The following is a 7003-nucleotide window of genomic DNA, read 5'->3' on the forward strand; positions in this document are numbered from 1 at the left end:
ATGAGGACACGGTGTGCTCCCCCCTCTGCACCACTCTCCCTTCCTTCACCTTATCCCTTCTCACACCTGCTCGCCTCCATTCCAACCTTATCCTCTTTTCTCACCCCTGCACCTCACCAACACTTCAGCTCAATTAGTCTCTTTTCCACTGCTCCTCTAGTCATCCTTAAACTGATTTTAGTCTTACTCTCATTCACTCCCTCCTTCCCTCTCCGGTTTCTGGCCTCATGCATCATGAAGGATATTTTCCAGTGTGACAGTCAGTTAGAAATGTGAATAAATATAGATCAGAAGCCTTAAAGACAACGTACGTGTAAGTGAGCACATATCAGGCCTAAACGCTGCAGACACGCCTCAGGGAGGGGTTTTGCCGAGTCATGATTTCTCTCGGTTTAAATCAGCAGCGTGGTGTGATTTACCTGCTTGCGAGCACGTCTCTTGTTTCAGGTCTTAAGGTTCGCAGGACTTTAATCTCACTAGCTTTCCTTGTTCTCCATTTTCGCTCTGTGGAAACCTGATCTCAACCTGAGTCATTTTCATATTCATCAATCTGTCATTTTAAATTTCAGGTAAAGAGGCAATGCTGTCATTTGTTGTATGCCTGGATTTGAAAATTGCACAAGAAATATAGCTTTCAATTGTGCATTGTTACTTCCCTCCCTTGGTCACACCACATACTATAATGACTCTCTGGGTGTGGTCAGGGAAATAACAGACTAACTCATATACATAACAGGTAAACTGTCCCATTTAATATTGCCTGCAGTGGAAAAATCCCTCAGTTCCCTTTGTAATTTTTGAAATGTTTACATCTGCTTTAATAAATAGTTAAACAATAACTTGATTGTCAGTATGTAATGAAATATCACCTGCAGAGACCACACCATAAAGATGATCTACCAACAGTTTTTCTTTTGACTTTATGGAAAACAGGTTTGCTGTTTTAGTCACATTTAGCTGTCTTCGACATAAAGCCACAAGAGGAAGATATTTTCGGGTAAAAGGTAAGGCGAACGCGTTACTACATGCTTTTCACACCTAACAAGGGAACCTAGTGGAATATTTAGCTGTTAGATATTTCATGCTATTTTATGCCAAATATTCAAAATTTCTAAAGCTTCAAACCACCTAATTTTATTTTGCCTTTCTTGACAACCAGAAATCCACCTAACAGACACAGAAGAACTGTTGGATGAAGCTATTTATCGAGGACTAACTACCCCCGAAAATTCAGCATAAGAATTTGTTCGCTCCAAAGTAGTGCATGTGTCTAGAATCAGAAAGAGATTGCACAAATCTGATTTGCAAGGTGGTCCAGTGATTAACACTTTTGCCTCACACCAAGAAAGGTCTAAGTTCAAACCTATAGTGGGTTAACCCTAACCCCTAATGTCCAAATATCCCCCCAAAAGGCCATGGGATGGCGAGGTCCCAAGTTGATCTGATAATCTTTTGCATTCTTCTGTGTCTTTGACTCGGATATTAATCGCAATGCTCAAAATCCAGCAAAGCACAAAGACCAGTCATGCTGATCATGACATGTTGCACCAGTTAAAAGTAAATAAAAGGAGCACCAGAGCAGTCTTCCGTTGAGTGTGATATTTTTCTTTCATTCTGCAATGGTGTGATTCGATTGCATCATCAGTATATGATGTGATATCGATAGATTTCACTGTTTTCACAAACACTCCTTACAGATAAAGTTCCCCATTCAGATTTACTTATCTTCCTTTTTGGGGAAACGTGAAAAGAAAGTTTGATTTGCCTGTTTTCCAACCACACACATGTACACACATGTCAGCTGCTTTTACACACCTTTTTTTTTTGCTTTCAGTTTACCTGACTGTTGTTTTTTGGTGTGGTTAGAGCAATCAGAACCAATTATCAGGACCAATAATTTTATTGAATTCTGTCCATACTGCATAGGAATGTTTCTTGTTTGTTAAGCCACTTTAAGACTGACCTGTGAATCATTCAATAAGAAAAAGAAAATTAAAATGTGTTGCGTTTACCCACCACAGACCAATTTTAAATAGTTTTTTATGCACTTTGTTACCAGCAGCCTGTTGTAAAACCTGAATGTAGGAAAAATGCTAAATATAACAGCTTGGCAGGCATAAATGGTACCTTTGTTCCAACAAGTTGATTCTTAAACAGCAGAAATAGAAAAAAAAATCTAGCAAAGACCTGACACTGGACCTGAGAGATGCATCTGGCCCTTCAATCAATCCATCTGCTGTTCACTGAAGCCTCATCAGAAATCGCATCAGCGGAAGGGTGGCTGTCAAGAAGCCATTCCTAAGGGAAACAGGGAGAAAAGGATGAGATATACCAAACTACACAAGAACTGGAAAGAGAATAAGTGGCAACATCATTTGTCATCAATATGCATGGAGCAGATTGGAGGAGAAGTACAACAGTGAGTACAAGGCTTTGTAGTTGTTTGAGGCTGTTTTTCAGTCAATGGTGTTGAGATCTTGTCAGAACTGATGGAATTATGAATGCAGAAAAGCATCTTCAGATTTTGATCCACCATTGGGAAAACATCTGATTGGCAACGATTCATGATTGCAAATACGCTGCTCATGGAGTAAACACTATTAGTCATGGATTGGCCTCCCCAGAGCCTGGACTTCAACATTATTGAAGCAGCGTGGGATTATCTCAACAGAGAACAGAATGAAAGCAGCCAACATCCAAAGAGCAGCTTTAAATGTCGTCCAAGAAGCCTGGAGAATTATTCAATGACTAATGACATTCAAGCTTGTTAGAATTGCACAAACTCTTTTGCCTTGTATACTGTGTTTACATCTTTTCCCCACTTTTCTTGCAAAATATAAAGAAATGAGAGGTGACTTTTTTTGCACAATACTGTATATTATCCATTTGTTGGTGAGATCATAGTTATAAACAACAAATTCCCCTCTGAGTCTTTTTATGAAACATATAAAAATCTGAAAAAGTTTAAATCATGTTAACATAATTCATCTGGACAATCTGGACAGGCAGCTAACTTGCTTGCTTCTTTCTGGGCTCATGTTAAATCACAGATTAGATGGTTTATGGCATTCTTGTAGGAGTTTTACCCAGTGAAGGGGGGCCCACAATTTACAGGGATTATATGGTGTGCTTTATATCTAGGTATGCACATAAAGAGCATGAGCCAGGGAGAGCAGAGCTTTTGCATGGCTGCATTAGCACCATGCAGGAGCTAATCCAGCAAGCAGCAAGCAATGGGGCTAAGTGGAACAGAGTTTTAAAACAAACACGTCCAAAGAGCCAAAAACTGCCACTTAATCTACATTCATAGGGGTTAGATTTGGTCCTAGAGATCAGCTGCTGCTGAAGGGTCACTGACTAATACATGCTCTTACAGCTAAACCTGCTCATTGTCCCCCCTTTTGGGTAAAAATTGAGACAAAATGGTTATTTGGAGAAGCTGAGCAAAAATAGACAGCCTACTTTTATTTGGAAGCTGCTGATATCAGGTTTGCTGTAAAACACATGCATAAAGTGTCAAAATACAAGCTGCATGTCCAAAAGTTCAAATTAAAAGGCAGAGTGGGGGAAAATGGGTCTACAGGGGCAAACGGGAACTGTAGACCAAGAGCCAAAAAAAAGGAAATCAGTTCCTAGGACTTTATTTCTAGGTAATGTTTTTGAGTTCCTAAAAAGGTCTTTCCAAGAAAAGTTGCTGTGGGGACTGTGGGGCCAATGAAAAGGTAGATCGATGATGCAGGTAAACAAGAATCTTTATTCCGTTCAATTTAACAAGTGGCAGCCAGTGATGTTGACTCAAGTAGATATCTGTGTAGCTGAAAGCTCACCTGCACCCCCCCCCAATATAAAGACACAGTCAGATAATGATTGACTCCTTGTTTTGGAAGTATTCCTTGTCGTCATTGAGGATTTGTTTGTTAATGCCTAACAGTTGCAGAGAGCTGAGCAGAAGGGATGCAGTGTTTCTTCGAATCAATGAAATATGATCCAGGAAGGCTGATTTACGTAATAGATTCATGCGTTTAAAGGTTTATCAGATGCCAAAGCACTACATCGTATAATAAAAAACGATTAGGAAGGATTTTACACGCTAACTTGAAAGTGATTATGGCAACAATCATTATACAGCAACCATAAAGCCCACTGCGTCAGCACATCTCCCCCATCAATACAGTGATTGGCGGTGGGTTGGCGGCTTTATTCAGTAGTCCAAATGTTGATGTAGTGAAATGAATGCGAAGCAATCAATGCGCTCCATGACTACGCCTGTAAAACAGTAAAATAAAAGTAAAAATCAAATCTGATTTAAGTTCGGCCAGGCTGAACCTCTGGATCGCTTCAAGCGTGACTGCTATTTTTAGGTGGCTCTTTTTAAACTTGCAAGTGTGCATTTGCATGCACCTCCAGCTTGTGCAGATAGTGAACATAAACCTGATGTCATCTGACCTTCATGTCAGGGATGACAGCCCAGTATCTGACTATGACCTAAAAGCTAAACGGGGGGTCGGCTTTTGAGAAGGGGATATTTGGTGCAACGAATTGAACTGTGGGCATGTTCCACTCTTCTGTTGTATGCTGGCAGTCAGCAGATTTTGGTCCCTACCTGCTCTACTCACATGATTCATTTCACTATAACTCACTATGTCATTTTTTCCTAATTGAAATTCAAGTACGAGGTCACTGTTTCGACATGCTGGAGGAAATCCAGTGCACATCCGCAGGTGTGTGAGTGCAAGCAGCCAGAGCAGACTTCCGTGGAGTGATTTAAAAATAACAGCAGAGCTTAAAATGGTCCAGTGGTGCACCAACAGACAATCTTGAGTGGGACAGTGGCTAAATTTAAACAAGGTATGCATGATCACACCAACTACTGCAGAGTGAGTATAATGTATCCCAGATTTGTCTCACCATAACCTGCATAAAAAAGCACATTTATCTTGCCTTTACTGTTAATCACACAAATCAACACAAATTAAGTGTCATTCTCTTCTGCGCTCTGATAGACAGTTGGAGGAATGAATTATTTGATGTCCTGCAGAATTTGTACATTTGCTCACCTCAAAATAAATGAACAGTCTGCAATTTTTATGGTAGTTTCATTTTTAATGTAAAGAGACAGAATATCAACCAAAACCCCAGAAAAACACCTTACGTAAAACTCTCACACTGACTTGCATGTCACTGAGCGAGATAAGTATTTGGTCTCTGTAATCTCTTTAATCAGAGATTCAGACACGGCTTGGGAGAAAGTGTTGTGGTCAGGTGAAACATAAATGCAGCTATTTGGCATCAACGACCTGCCGTGTCAGAAATGCAGAGTACGACCCAAAAGAACACCATCCCTGCTGTCAAACACGGAGGTAGAAACATTATGCTTTGGGCTGTTTTTCCTGCTAAGGCTACAGGACAATTTTACTGCATCCATCTATCCATTTTCTTCCGCTTATCCAGGGCTGGGTCGCGCGGGCAGCAGCCCAAGCAGAGAAGCCCAGACCTCCCTCTCCCCAGCCACCTCCTCCAGCTTATCCGGGGGAACACCAAGGCATTCCCAGGCCATTCGAGAGATATAATCTCTCCAGCGTGTCCAGTGTGTCCTGGGCTTCCTCCCGGTGGGACATGCCCAGAAAACCTCGCTCAGGATGCATCCTCGTCAGATGCCCGAACCACCTCAACTGGCTCCTTTCGATGTGGAGGAGCAGCGGTTCTATACTGAGCCCCTCCCGAATGGCTGAACTTCTCACCCTATCTCTAAGGGAGAGGCCAGTCACCCTTCGGAAGAAACCCATTTCTGCTGCTTGTAATCGCGATCTCGTGCTTTCGGTCACTACCCACAGCTCGTGACCATAGGTGAGGGTAGTGGCGTAGATTGACCGGTAAATTGAGAGCTTCACTTCACTCAACTCTCTCTTCACCACAACAGACCGGTACAGCGGCTGCAGTGGTGCGGACGCTGTACTGGCACCAATCCGTCTGTCGATCTCCCGCTCCCTTCTCCCATCACTCGTGAACAAGACCTCGAAATACTTAAACTCCTCCACTTGGGGCAGGGTCTCGTCCCTGACCCGGAGTGGGCCAATGGACCATAAATTATTGGACGAGAACCTCGTTCCTTTAGCTAGAACACTGAAGATGGGTCTGGAAGGGTCTTCCAGCAAAACAATAAAAAAACAAAACAAAAAAGTGGCCAAGAAGAAGCACATTAAAGTTGTGGAATGGCCCAGCCAGAAAAAATTGTGGTGGGAGCCGAAGCTTAGAGAGTTTCTGTAAAGAGGAGTGGGCCAACATCCTTCCTTAGACATGTACAAACCTGGTGACCAACTACAAGAAACTCTCTCTACCATTAAATATTAGAGACTGTTCATTTCTTTGGAAGTGAGCACAACTTACAAATTCAGCAGTGAATTGAATAATTACTTCCCCACTGCAGCCGTCTATACTCAGATTTAACAAATGAAGATATTGCATGGTGCTTTAAGGTGGCATTTTATTCATTGAACTGAATATCGGTCTCTCATAAAAAATATATATATTTATGTGCAGGAGTTTCTTATTCGTCTCTTCGGCTTTCTTTCATTATTATTAGATGTGCGAATGTCACTTTGCCGCACAAAAACAGAAGAACACCGCTGCCCAATTAAATTTCCGAAAAACACAGCATTCACAACACAGCAACCTTTTTCTTATTTTTTATAAAACAATATGATTTGAAAATAAATATGCTTTTCTGTTTACACAGACAAAGAAAACATGTTAATAGTGAAGAAGAGACAAAGGGATCTAATAATTAGGGCTCTAAGACTGATGGCAGAAAGATGCAGATTGTTATCCAGATTTGAAAACGGTGGTAGTGTTGTAGTATTGTATACTGAGCTGCGAGCAGTAGTTTTTTATATTTGCATCTTGGGTCGTGTACAAAACAAACGTTCGCTACTTACTTAAATACTTAAATACTTACTTCACACAGATGTATCCCATTCAATCACTCATATAGACATTAACTCTT

The sequence above is a fragment of the Pundamilia nyererei genome, unplaced genomic scaffold, assembly GCF_000239375.1.
Source record: "Pundamilia nyererei isolate P.nyererei 1_Seehausen unplaced genomic scaffold, PunNye1.0 scaffold00161, whole genome shotgun sequence".
NCBI lineage: Eukaryota > Metazoa > Chordata > Actinopteri > Cichliformes > Cichlidae > Pundamilia > Pundamilia nyererei.